Raw genomic sequence first — 10,783 nt, 5'->3', positions numbered from 1 at the left:
GAGAGCTGGTAAGAACGCCACACCTCATTCCAGACCTAACAAGTAGAATCTGCGTTTGCAATATGATTACTCCTTGAATCTATGCACATCAAATCTGAGAAGCATCCTGCTAAATCACCTCCATTAACATCATTGTGTAACGGAGTCATCTGGCACAATTACATGAGGGTCCCAAGCCTGGCTGGAGAGGCCACTAACATAAGAGAAGATCCTATCTGTGCTGATCCATGGTTGTGAGAGTGGAAAGGTAAGGATGAGATGGTGAGAGTGTGGGGTCTGGGGTCTAGGATGAAAAAGAGAAAAAGAAGAGGGCTGATGAGAGTCTAGGGAAAGTTGAGGGGGTCTGGAGATTTGGATTGGGTCAAAAAGCAGGGGTGGACGGAGTACAAGTGTAGAAGGGATGGAGGGATGGGAGGTATGCTCACATCCAAGGTGTGGCCTTGGGACTGGTGGCTACAGAGAAATGGAGATGAAAGTTATTGCAGTTGAGGAAGTCAAGGAGGTGTGAGTTCTCCCGATTTGAATGGGACATTCACAGTTCAAATTCAATTAGCTCACGATGAGCTATCGCTCAGCCGCCATTCTTTGGGGATCCATGTGATTTGAGTGGAACTCACCCCTATCAGGGAGGGGGATGTGACACAGACATGGCCAATTAGAATAACAGTGATTGGTTCAGAGCTGCATGTGTGAGCCAAGCAGAACCAATCATAATCCCTAGATGAGTTTGACATCCATGAGTTTGGTATCAGCTGGAAGACAACTAACAACAACAGGCTGGGGGAGAGGGGAAGGGGTGGTTCAATGGTAGAATTCTTGTCTTCCAAGTGGGAGGCCCATTCCATTGATTACAGCCCTTTGCCTTTGATCCTCTTGGCACCTGACATTCCATCTACCTTCATCCTTGTCCACAGCACCCACTGTCATCCAGGTCCCTTCTTCACATCCACTGAGGACTTTGGTCCCTGCTATTCTGTTTTCATCTACATTAATGCTTCATCAGTTGTGGTAGATACCCCAGCTCACACTGGTTTAGGCAGAGGGGAGCTGAGGGTATTTTGACTCCCTTAAATGAAAGGTGTAGCTGCATTTAGCTTTAGGCATGGATCGACCCAGGCATTCAGTCAGTCATCTGGACTTCATCCCTCTCACCATTTCCCTGATCTGCTTGCCTTTCATCTCAGACCACTTCTTTCCATATGGAGGGAAGATGGCCTCTGGCACCCACTACCACCATCGCACCCTATGTGGCTTTTACAGATCACTCATATCAAAGACAATGAGACCCTTCTTCCCCCAAAATGTTATTGTTAGCTGCCATCGAGTCAGCCCCCAATTCATGGGGAACCCATGTACGATCTTTGTGATCCATAGGGTTTTCAGTGGCTGACTTTCAGAAGTAGATCGCCAAGCCTTTCTTTCTTGCTCATCTTAGTCTGGAAGCTCTGCTGAAACCTGTTTAGCATCATAGCAACATGCAAGCCTCCACTAACAGTGGCTGGGCGTAAGGTGCATTGGCTGGGAATAGAACCCAGGCCTCCCACACTGAAGGCGAGAATTCTACCACTGAACCAACAATGCTTCATCAGGGCAACCATAAGCTCTACTTATTTCATAAACTGCATCTATCACCAGCCTGGGTCTGGAACACTGTTCCAAGATCTTGAGCCATGACCTGCAAATCCATATCTAATTTTCCACATGGATAACCATCTAGTGACCTCCCAAAACCTCTTATCTTTCCCAACATCTCCAGCCCAGTGGAAAGAAGTATTGAGGTCACTACCTTGGCTCCCAAGGATTCTGTAAGCCAATCAGCTTCCATAAACTGTTGAAGATATGACAGGTGGTGACATTTTTCTGCCCCACTCCTCAGATGTGTGTTAAAATGAGGGCTCCCCAGTGGTCCAGTTTGCTGATGTCCCAGGTGCCCAAGCCTCAAGCCAGGAAGTTAAAGTCAATAGCAGCCAATGCCAGTACAGATAACAGCTGCCTTGAAGATCTTAGGAGTTATAAAGACTTAGTTGTCATTATTATTATTATTACTGATACAGCAGCTTTTTTATCAGTAAGTTCAAGAGGACATTTCCTTGTGGTCTCAAAAGTCCTTTTAAGCCAGAACCTGGCCCTAGTGCAGCAAAGAGAGAAAATTTGTAGTTGTCAGTGCTTGCCCAACCTTAGTCTATTCAGCTACCTGTAGGTGGCCTGGCTAATGTCTGATACATCATGAATACCTAATGTTATAAAAACAACAATAAAAGCCCAATGCAGGAAAACTATTCAGTATGTTCTATGACCCAGGCCTTCAGTCAAGCACTCTACCTTATCTCATTTATCCTCCAAATAATCTTTGCAGGAGATACCGCTATTAAGCCGACCTTTACAGATGAGGAAACTGAGACACAGCTTAGTTAAGTAATTCACCCAAGGACACAGAGCTAATAAATGTTGGGACCTGGATTTGAACCAAGTAATCTGACTTCAGGGCTTAGAAGGTATTTATTGGATGAGTGGGTAGGAGGATGAAGGGATGGATGGATGGATAGATGGATATGGGAATGGATGGATGGATGGATGGATATGGGAATGGGAGGATGGATGGATGGATGGATATTGGAATGGATAGATGGATGAACAAAGGGATGATTGTCAGATGGGGGGTGGTATTCAAGGAGACAGAAATTTGTTCTAAGGTTGGTGGGGACCTGGGGTTTGGCCCGGGGACCTGGGGGCTGTAGGAGGTTGGTGGTTAACCATGAATAGCCAGCCTCATTCTTGCCAAAACTCCCTTCTCATGTCCTTACTTGAATGATTTTTATGTTGTTCAGTTGAGAAATTCTCTGAGCTTGATTGAATTCCTCTGTATATGAAATGATAACCCAGATGACATATCAAGGAAGTGTGTCATGGTGGAATAGTGACTGGTCTTTATTTTCTTCTTTGTGTTTTTCTGAAATTTTAAAATTTTCTATAATGGGTAGCAAGTATCTTATTTTTGCTAAACCAGCATACATTCTTCCTTCTAGAGATAGCAACACCCTGGTGGTCCTTGGGAAACCACTCCTCTCAATTTCTTTTAATGTGACTTTTGGGGGAAGACTGCTCCCCCAACTGAGGAATAAGCACATGTTCAGGCCTGGCCAATCACGGTGTCTCATCCCTTTGGCCATAGTAATTGGTCCAGGAAAAGGCACGTGACCCAAGTATGTCCAGTACAAACACATTAGATAATTTGGTTTTCTGACGCAGTTGTAAGAGAGAAGCCCTCTTTCTTTTGGGGGTGCTGAGAGATAAGACACATAACTAGCATTTCTAGCATCCATCTTGATACCATGTAGGGAGAGTATGCCCGAGGCTGGAGCCAATGCAGAGGAAAGATGAGAGATGAGAAATGGGAGTTCTGATCTCATCATTTGAGTCCCTGGATCCAGCTATACCTGAAGCTAGATATTCATGGACTTTCCAGTTCTGTGAGCCAATATATTTCTCTTCTTTTTCTTTTTTAATCCAATTTGAGTTAGGTTTCTGTCACTTGAAAGTAAAATTCCTAACACAATATTTATTACTGTTGAATTCAGGAATAATATTATTAAAAAAGCACAAAAGACAACTGTCAGATTCCTGAGTACATGCAGTCTTTCAACAAACAGAGCTGTGCACCTGCAGGCCTGCCCAAAGATATGAGTAGATGCGGCCGGCTGGGAAGCTGTCTCCAGGAGCATTCTTGGAGGAGGGTGAAGGAGCATTTTAACAATTACTTGTTTCACCTCCTCCTGAGACTCCTCCCGACTTCCAGCTGGGCACAATGAGGCTCCTTCAGTCTTCGGCTGCAATTAGAGCAGGAATCCTGCTGATCCAGGCCCCTCCTCCACCCTGGGCTGGCTCTGCCTGGGAAGATAAGAATCTGGAATGGTTCCTTAGCTTGCTGGAAAGTGGCAGTGTGGACCAGAGTATGACCTGTTGGGGGTGTTCCCAGTGCGCCCACCCCCGGGGAATGCCTGGGGGCCGTTTCTCGGGGCTGTCTAGTGGAAGAGGGGACAGAGGCAGACAGATGTCTGCACCTGGAGGGCTTCCCTTGAACACAATGTCCTTTTAGGGTATTAACATCTATGCAACAGCTATGTTACCTCTCACTTGTTTTTTCTTTCTTTTCTGAGTTTTAGGAGCCCTGGTGGCACAGTGGTTACGCACATGGCTGCCAACCGAAAGGTCAGCAGTTTGAACCCACCAGCCGCTCCGTGGGAGAAAGATGTGGCAGTCTGCTTCCGTAAAGATTACAGCCTTGGAAACCCTATGGAGCAGTTCTACTCTGTCCTGTAGGGTCGCTATGAGTCCGAATCGACTCGACGGCAGTGGAGTTCTGAGTTTTAAAAAATTGTGCAAAATCATTCACTGCAGAGAGTGGATAAAACACGTACGTGTAGTTTTTTTTTGTTTTTGTTTTTTAAAAAAGTAAAGTAAACACCCATGCCTGCACCCCTGCTAAAGATAAGAAATACAGAAATACATCATCCCCGGTCAGCTCTTTAAGTGCTCCGTGAGCCCAGATCACGCACGCCACGCCCTCCCTCAGAAGTTGCTGTTATCCTGACTTCTACGATAAGTGCATTGTGGCTTTCATTATAGTTTCACTTATTATGTTTCTTAATTCACTTTTTATATTTAAATACAATCACTTTTAAAATTGAGGTAAAATTCATATAAAATTAGCCATTTTAAAGTCTGCTGTCCATTAGCGAATTCCCAATGTTGTGCAACCCTCACCTCTATCTGATTCCAAAACCTTTTCGGCACTCCAAGGAAATCATTAAGCACTCACTCTCCATTTCTCCCTCACTCTCCCACCACCACCAGCCCCTGGCAGCCACCAGTCTGTCTTACCCATTGTCCTCGTGTCGATTCTGACTCATGGTGACCTCGTGTTACAGAGCAGAACTGAGCTCCATAGGGTTTTCTTGGCTGTAATCTTTATGGAAAGGAGCCCTGGTGGCATAATGGTTAAGCCTTTGGCTGCTAACCAAAAGGTCGGCAGTTTGAACACAGCCACTCTGGGAGAAAGATGTGGCAGTCTGCTTCTGTGAAGATTACAGCCTTGGAAACCCTATGGGGCAGTTCTACTCTGTCACCGGGGTTGCTGTGAGCCGAAAATCAACTCGATGGCACCTAATAACAACAGTCTTATATTACTTTTACTTCTAAAAAATAAAGACTCTTTCAAAGTCCTAGGGAGAGTCAGAAGAGCCCTGTGGTGCAGTGGTTAAGCGCTTGGCTGCTAACCGAAAGGTTGGTGGTTTGAACCCACCAATGGAAGAAAGATGTGGCAGTCTGCTTCTGTAAAGATTATAGCCTTGGAAACCCTATGGGGTAGTTCTACTTTGTCCTATAGGATTGCTTTGAGTAGGGATTGACTCAGGGCATCTGGTTTTGGTATCACCTTCTGACATGCTAGGTAATTTACTTATTTCTTATAGTGATTGTTTTTTGTTCGTTTTTTCCCCTCAGCAGCATGTAACTCCCTCCCATAAGGGCAGAGAGTTTTGTCTGCTTGTCTGCTTGACCCACAGATGTATCCCCAGCCCCTAGAACAGTGCCTGGCACATAGTAGGTGCGTGTGGGAGGCTGAATAATGGTCCCCGAAACGTCCACGTACTAATCCCTGGAGCTGTCACATCATATGGCACGAAAAGCGACTGAAGATGTGAAGAGTGTGCTAAGGATCTTGAGGTGGGAGATTATCTTGGATTCTCTGCATAGGCCCAAAATGTAATTACAAGCGTCGTTATAAGAAGGAGACAGAGGCAGAAGAAGAAGGCAGTGTGATGACTAAAGCAAGATGGTATGCTGCTGGCTTTGAAGGTGGAGGAAATGGTCACAAGCCAAGAATACAAGCGATCCAGCTCTGGAAACTGGAAAAGTCAAGGATTTTCCCCTAGAAACTCCGGAGGAAGTGTGTCTTGCGGACACCTTGATTTTAGCCCTGTAAGACTCATTTCAGATGTCTGTCTTCCAGAACCGTAAGAGAATAAATTTCTATTGTTGTAAGCCACAAAGTTTATGGTAATTTGTTATAGCAGCCATAGGAAGCTAATACCCGTTGCCTTCGAGTCGATTCTGCCTCATGGCGACCTTGTGTCTTACAGAGTAGAACTGAGCTCACTGGGTTTTCTTGGCTGTGATCTTTACAGAAGCAGATCTCCATTCCTTACTTCTAAGGAATCGCTGGGTGGATTCAAACCTCCAGCCTTTCAGTTAGCAGACAAGCTCAAACAATTTGTGCCAATAAACATTGGCTGAATGAGTAAATATTTGTTGGAAAAGTGACGAAAGGAGACATCTGTATCGTTTACAGTAAACAGAAGTTAACTGAGAAAACAAATACATTGTAAACAAAATGATGCTGTTAAATTCCGGCTAGAGAGCGAGTGAGCTACCAGCTCAGAGACAGCTTTCTCTTTGTTAGAAAGGAGATTAATAAGTGTGAAGAGTGTTAAAGACCTATGAGCACTGAACTGTGACTTTCTCTTTGTACAAGGAAAATGGAATCCTTTTCTCACTCTGTGAGTCAGTGCTGTTTTCCTGTAAAATATCTTTATTTTACTGATTTTTATAGAATTGTTATTGTAATAATTTTTATATTGATTACATGTTGAAACAATAATATTTTGGACATTGGGTTAAATTAAAAAAACCAAACTAAACCTCTTGCTGTCTAGTCAACTGTGACCCACAGCAAACCTAGAGGACAGGGTAGAACTGCCCCATAGGGTTTCCAAGGAGTGGCTGGTGGATTTGAACTGCCGACCTTTTGGTTAACAGCTGTATCACTTAACCGCTGTGTCACCAGGGCTCCCTTGGGCTAAATAGAAAACACTAAAATTAATTTCACGTATTTCTTTAAAAAAAAATTTATTATTTTTGTTGTTGCTGAAAATATACACAGCAGAACATACAGCAATTCGACAGTTTCTACATGTACAATTCAGTGACAGTGATTACATTCTTCGAGCCGTGCAACCATTCTCACCCTCCTTTTCCAAATTGTTCTTTTCTTATGAACATAAACTTATGCCCCCCTAAGCTTCTTATGTAACCTTTTGAGTTGCTGTTGTTAATTTGATCCCATATAGACAGTTCTTTAAAATAGCACAATACTCAAGACGCAGTCAATGTTATTTAATGCTCCAACTTTCTGGGGCAAAGGAAGGGGTCTGGCTGTTTGCCAAAGGAGTCTCGGAGGAAAATTATTCTCTCCACCTTGGCTCTGCAGGTTCTGTTCCCTGCCCAACAGCTTCTGTTGATGTTGTCGTCATTGTTAGCTGCCATAGAGTCAGCCCTCTGACTCATGGCGACCCCAGGCACTACGGAATGAAACGCTGCCCCGTCCTACGTCATCTCCATGATCAGTTGCAGATCGGATCACTGTGATCCATAGAGTTCATTAGCTGGTTTTTGGAAGTGGATCTCCAGGCCTTTCTTCCTAGTCCATCCTATTCTGTACTCTTCCTGTCACCTGACCTAAGGATCTTGGGACACAAGCCTGCAGAAGTCTCCAGCCTGCCGTCTGACCTGCAGATTCTGGACTTGCCAGCACCACACAATCCTGTGAGCCAGCAAAACTCTCCAGCCTGTTGCCTGATGTATGGATTTTGGACTTTCCAGCCCCACAGCTGTATGAGCCAATCCCTTGAAGCAAGCCTCTCTCTTTCTCTATATAATCTCACTGGTTCTGTTTGTCTAGAGAACATCTTAGTCTGGAAGCTCTGCTGAAACCTGTTCAGTATCATAGCAACATGTAAGCCTCCACTGAGAAATGGGTGGTGGATGTGCAGGAGGCACATTGGCTGGGAATCAAGCCTGGGTCTACCGCACGGAAGGTGAGAATTCTGAACCACTGAACCACCACTGCCCCCATTAACAACTCCTAGGAGGGTGACTTCCTGGCCCCTCGCCTCTGTCTTGGTGCAAAAAGGCCCTCTGGCTGAGTAAGCTGGGCCTGAAGGCAAGGAGGACCTTTCCTCCCTTAGGGGCAGATAGGCTTGGCATCTGGGGAAAAGGCTCCTTCAGCTGTGCTTCCATATGAAAAGCAGTTTGCACAGCGGTTAAGCACCCAAGCTCTGGCGGCTCCAACCGTGCCTCAGTTTCCTTAACTGCAAGAGGATCTGAGCTGTTAGGTATACACCCAGAAGAAATGGAGGCAAGAACACAAACCTGTATACCAAAGTTCGTTGCAGCACAATAGCCAAAAGTTGGAAACAATGGAAACGTCCATCAACAGATGAATTGATCAACAAAATGTGGCAGATACATACAATGGAATATTACAAAGACATAAAGAGAAATGAAGCTCTGATGAACCTTCAAGACGTTACACTGAGGAAAATAAGTCAGTCGCAAAAGGACAAATACACTATGATCTCACTTATACGAGATAAACAAATATATAGAAATCAAAGATTATTAATGGTTACCAGGAGTGGGAAGGAGCGGGGAAAGGGGAGTTTTTGTCTGGGGGGCATTGAGTTTATGTTAATAGTAGTAGACTATTTTGGAAAAGGATAGCAATAATGGCGGCCCAACATGAAAAATGTAATCAATGTCATGGAATTGTAAATGTGGAAGTTGTATTGGTGAATGTTTTGGTGTATATATTTTCAGCACAATAATAATGATAATAATAATAATAAAATGTACCTGAGCTGTGAGGATTAAATGGGCTGGTATGTGTCAAGAGCTTAGCAGAATCCCTGGCAAAAGAATAAGTGCCTAATAAATATTAGCCATTATTATTGTTGTTGCTGCTGCTGCAAGCTCAACAAACTTTTCCTAAATGCCAACATTGTACTCGATGCTGTCCCAATGTGGAGACAAAGAAATAAGACACAATTCCTGCCTTCAGAAAGCACACAGTCTAGTGACAGAGACAGATAGACAAATGGATAAAAAATTACATCAGGGTTAAATAATTCTACAATGAGGGAACTCCAGCTTTCTGGAGGCAAGGGAAGGGGTCGGAGAAGACTTTACGAGACAGTGACATTTATATCTGGTCTGGAAGGATGTGGAGTAAGAGAGAGGGCAGAGTTTGGCATGTAGCAGGAGCGCAGCCCTGAGGTTGAGGGCCAGGCAGAATGGAAACGGCTGGAGACATGGGGTACATGCATGGGCACACATGTTGCCTTCTGCTCCAAATGCTTTTGGCCTCACCTTTGACAAGCCTAGCAGCAACTCAGCCCCTGCCGGAAGTGTTCCTGCCTATGAAGGACGTCATGCTAAAGCTGAGCAATTCCATGAATCTGTGGGCACAGTCCCCACCCTGCTGCCGTGGGGAGGAGGAGGAAGCTCCTCTCTGGGCAATGGTCCCAGGCAGACATCCACTACAAGTTCCCTGTCGGCACCAGCTGCGGCCACTCAAGCCCAGCATGGACAGGAGTCAGGCTCATGCCTTCCATAACCTGATGCTCCATTAACCCTGCTTCTGAACCCACTCCTCAGCCTGGGGTCGTGGTGTTCTCCTCCCTGCGGGCTGGCAGGCCTGCTGACAGTGCCTTGCCCCAGGAGGTCCAGTGGAGCTTCTGGCCACAGGCCTGGGGTCTGGGTGAACCAGAAGCCCCCTGGGTCCAGACAAGGTCCCCACAGCCCCTGCTCTTTTGCCAAGACTCCTGCCTCCACTAGCAGCCATCTCTCTTCAGGGAGAAGTCCTGATATGCAGGCCTTTCCCCCACTCATGAATGAAGGACTTCCTTCTCCCCAAGGGACTGGGTGTTGTGCCTCCCCCTCTTTCCACCCAAACAGACATCAGCCTTACCTTTAAAAGGCACAGATACTGATTGGATACAAAATGATGGAGTGATAAAGTACATAGGCTCTTGAGTCAGACTGCCTGGGTTCAAATCCCAGCTCTGCAACTTCCTGGCTGTGTCACCTTGGGCAAGAAACTTAACCTTTCTGTGCCTCAGTTTCTTCATCCATAAAATGGGATAATCATACATTCTTAATGTGCCAGTCTAGGTCAGCGAACTTTTTCTGTAAAGGTCCAGATAACCAGTCTTGGCTCACAGGCCATACAATCACAAGATTTGGCCCAAGGGTGGCAGTTTGCCAACTCCTATGCCAATCTGCCCTGGTGGTGGAGTGGTTAAGCACTTGGCTGCTAACCAAAAGGTCAGCAGTTTGAATCCACCAGCCACTCCTTGGAAACCCTATGAGGGCATTTCTACTCTGTCTCATAAGGTCGTTATGAGTTGGAATCAACTCCACAGCAAAGGGTTTGGTTTGGGTTTTATGCTAATCTACATAAGCGCCCAGCACACTGTTCTTGTACTAACAGTGAGCACCTACTATGTGCTTTCTTCTAAGGCGCCTCTGGATGAGCTCAACCAATCTATCGGTTACCAGTGGGTGCGTTAACGGCTTGTCCACCCAGGAAATCTATTATCATGTCAAAGGTGTGAATATGATATGAAGCAGACTGTGGGAGTGGTTGGCTTGTTGGTGTGGGGCAGGCCACTGATGTGGGAGGTGGTCTGCCTTGGAATGATGGGACACTTGGTCGCCATTGAGGCTGGTTGCTAGGAAGAACAGCTGAGGGTGGGTTACAGGAGACAATCCCTTATGCCTTGGACTCTCACTGGACAGGAGTGTCTAGCTCTGCTCTTTAACTGCTCCCTGCCCTTTCCTGCTTGGGTAAGGGACCCAGGACAGTGCCTTAGCTGCCCAGAACTTCTCCCTCTCCCCTCCCCCCCAGAGTGAGGCCATCATGCCACACCCCCAAACCTCCCTGCAC

General features: G+C 45.7%; 1 non-coding gene across 1 annotated transcript; it reads right to left on the bottom strand.

Moving 5' to 3' along the window:
• Positions 1-1,510: 1,510 nt before the first annotated feature.
• Positions 1,511-1,581, bottom strand: TRNASTOP-UCA (transfer RNA opal suppressor (anticodon UCA)). The gene has a single exon. It is a non-coding gene; the product is annotated as a tRNA-Sec (tRNA).
• Between the last annotated feature and the right edge of the window lie 9,202 nt (positions 1,582-10,783).

Source organism: Trichechus manatus, unplaced genomic scaffold, assembly GCF_000243295.1.
Source record: "Trichechus manatus latirostris isolate Lorelei unplaced genomic scaffold, TriManLat1.0 scaffold00024, whole genome shotgun sequence".
Taxonomy (NCBI): Eukaryota; Metazoa; Chordata; class Mammalia; order Sirenia; family Trichechidae; genus Trichechus; species Trichechus manatus.
This window is presented reverse-complemented; position numbering and strand designations above follow the sequence as displayed.